This window comes from Dendroctonus ponderosae, unplaced genomic scaffold (assembly GCF_020466585.1).
Source record: "Dendroctonus ponderosae isolate FM_Combo_2020 unplaced genomic scaffold, Dpon_F_20191213v2 Dpon_F_20191213_8, whole genome shotgun sequence".
Taxonomy (NCBI): Eukaryota; Metazoa; Arthropoda; class Insecta; order Coleoptera; family Curculionidae; genus Dendroctonus; species Dendroctonus ponderosae.
Genome location: NW_026019016.1, coordinates 10394189 through 10397658, shown reverse-complemented (window position 1 = coordinate 10397658; position 3470 = coordinate 10394189). Strand labels below are relative to the sequence as shown.

Here is a 3470-nt window from a genome sequence, read left to right as displayed (position 1 = left end):
GAGGAATCGCATAAGAACAGTGTAAGCGTTCAAGCAAACCACTTCTGATGAGGCAAGAAGAAATTCTACCGAACGACGGCCAAAAAATCCGAAAAACCCGTAAATTTCAAAATAAGCATAATTTATAAAAAAAATGTTTTTTTACACAAGAACCATAACAAATCATACTATTTTATACATCGTTGAATTCGTTAAAAAAAGCTACCAAATACGTTATATACCTTTATTTCGGTCCATATGAAAAACAAAATTTGATGATGGTTTCAAAGAAACGTTGTAATACATTTTCATAGAGACCATCTTTTAGAGTTCGAAAAGATGTCATGAGAAGGATTTTGTTCGTTGAAGTTGTTCGAGATGAGTTCAAATAACTTAAAATTAATAAAAACAAAAATCTGAAAAATCACTGTTCCATAAATACCTTGAAAATAAAAAATATAAAAACGTTCTTTGAAAATGCCATGTATAAAATCCGAAAAATTATTGTCTAAATACGAGGGTCGTTTGATAAGTCAGTGAGTTTAGGAATGAATTTTTTTTTTCGACAAAAACGTTTTATTTCTCAACATAATCTCCTTTAGCTGGATACACTTAGATACAAATTAGAAAGACTCAGCGTCTCTCCCAAATTTGTTCATTCCTTCCAAATAATATAATTTCTCGAGGTCCATAAAATATGTTTGTTTCAATGATGACCTCTTCATTGGACCCAAATCTCTTACCGCCTAGCTATTTCTTCAGGCTTGGAAACAGGAACTAGCCGCATGGGGCTAAATCTGGAGAATAAGCTGGATGCGGTAACAGTTCGTATTCATGGATTTCTGCAAAGGCGACTACACACGTGTGCACCTCGTGCATTGTCCTGATGAAACAGCACTTTCTTGCCAAATGCGGCCGTTTTAGCTTCAAGTCAACATCCAATCTGTCCAAAAGCTCTGAATAATATGCGTCAGTGATCGTTTTACCCTTTTCAAGGTAATTGATGTGAATGACACCGCGTGCGTCCGACAAAACTGTGGCCATCACCTTGTTGGCCGAAAGACCCATTTTAGCCTTCTTTCGTGCACTTTCACTTGAAGAAACCCACTGTTTTGATTGTTTTTTGGTCTCTGATGTGTTGTGATGGATCCACGTTTACTCAACGCTTACGAAACGGTCGCAAAAACTCGTTCGGATTGCGATGGAACATAGTTAAATTTTCATTTGTATCTAAGGATCACACGATAGCGCTTCTGGGCGAGTGTCAGCAATCGCGGTACCCATCGTGCAGATAGTTTTTCCATATCCAAATATTCATGTAAAATGTGATGCACCCTCTTAGTAGAGATGTTTGCAGCCTCAGCCACCTTACTCACCTCACTCACTTTTATTCTCCGATCATCCAGTATCGTTCCATGGATTTTTACGACGTAATTCACGTTTTTCCATTTTCGTCGAAATTGACGAAATCATCACCTTTCAATGACTGTTAAACACGAACTAAACGACGTAGCGTGCTCAAAATTTCACAACAGTCTGCTGAAAGACTACTGGAGTAGTGTTGAATCTAAAGTTACTGCTCAGAAACGTCAAAAAATCAATGACTTATCGAACGACCCTCGTATCTAAAAATAAAAAAACTGTTTTTTCGAAATTGCTATGCATATGGCCCCATAATTACGCAACTTTTTCGTCATTTAACCGACTACATAGCTCTTACGGTTTCGGAGATCTCCATGCAACACATTAACACCTTGATTACCTTAACAAAGGTAGCAAGTGAGCAATTAAAAGGGAAATGGAGAAAAAGAGTCATTTTACTCATACACCTATAAATTCGTACTGTTCGCTCCAATCAGCTGATGACAATAAAATGAGCACAATATTTCGACTCATCTTGTAGATATAAAACTTTGTAATGTTTTGTATGGTAAAGACAGCAACGAATGCTGATTCCCAAAAAAAAATTCCTTGTTATCAGTTTCTTGATTCTGGAAGACAAGACAACAAGTTACAAAAGGCAATTTTACTCAGTGAGCATAATCCTTTAAAACTAGAAATTAAACAAAGTTCTGGGAAAGACGTAAAAAAAACATGCATATTTCAAATGAGAATTTGAGGCAAAGTAAGCCAATATTTAAAAATAAATATCAAACATCGAATAATTTCAAAATAATTGCGAATAGTAAAATGTTGGTTGTTCCTTTTCTCTCAAATTAGAAGCGAATACTTTCAAACGAATGACCCTTTTTGTGTTTCACTTTGTACACTTATTATACTTAATATTTTGGAAAAAATGCCTCACATTTGCCGCATAAATAAACATGCTCATCACTAGTTTTTTTTTTCTTGGGCTTCCCTGTCTAAACATCTCCCATCACGCGAACGTAAACAGTCATTCATCATGGGAAGAATCTATAAAAAGTGTCTTTCCAGCCCGGCTAACGCAAACAAATCACGCCGTTTACATTGTTTTCGCGTGCAAAGCTTTCGAGAAACTTTTAAAAATATTACCTGTATTAGAAAAACATATTTCAACGGTGAAGAACTGCGCGATGATATATTAAAGGCAATCCACGAATTGGCGGAAGATGGATTGAGCCATAATATAATTTCATTATTATATTATGGTACAATATATAAAATGAACGCCCTAATGTTGTCGTATTTAAGTGAAATATTGCAAATACATTATATTAAATCAATAATTCGAAGCAAAAATAGCTTTGCCTCAGTAAACAGCAGACATAATGAGGTTTTTTGGATTGTACTTGAAAGAAGGAGATTTTATTGTCAAAGTTTACAAAAGCGAAAACAGCAGCAATTTTCAGATAAATACTTATTACTATTAAAGTTATTTTGATTTTTTACCTGTGTCGGTCGCCGTGGTGATCCGTGATGGCGGCGCCAGGTCGAGAGGGGGGCTGCAACCCCCCGACCCCGCCTACCACATTGCGATGACTTCAGGGCCCCTGAAAAAACAAAAAACATCAAAACTTATAAACAAATAAAAACTTTTTAAAACAAACTAATCCAGAATTTTTGACCTATTTGAAAAATCTAACAATTTTTTTGGGGTTTTCAAAAACACTTTTGCCACAGATATTTTGGTCTGTCTACAGCAATCCATCCACTTTAGATCCAGAGGAATACCAGCAGAGAAGGGTCGAAATCCAGGTTCTGAAAGCATTCAGGAAATTTCCCTGGACGAAATATACAGAGATCTAGAAAGGATGGAGAATAATAAAGCTCTAGGGGACGATCATGTGGTTACAGAAACGCTAAAGATTAGAGAATTGGATCTTGATGACCAAGGCACAAAAATCTATGCCTGGAAAGTCCAGATATCCCAACAAAATAGAGAAGCTCAATTATTATACTGTAACGGAAATGGCATGGGGTACTCACGTTTGGAATGGGGATCGAAATTCATGGTATTTCAGTAAATGGGAGCCCCATTTGGGCCCCATTTACTGTCAAATATGACACTG

General features: G+C 36.3%; 1 protein-coding gene across 2 annotated transcripts in view; it reads right to left on the bottom strand.

Moving 5' to 3' along the window:
• LOC109547004 (UNC93-like protein) overlaps window positions 1–3470 on the bottom strand; it is a 124499-nt gene that overhangs the window by 54704 nt on the left and 66325 nt on the right. The gene's annotated exons all lie outside the window — the stretch shown is intronic.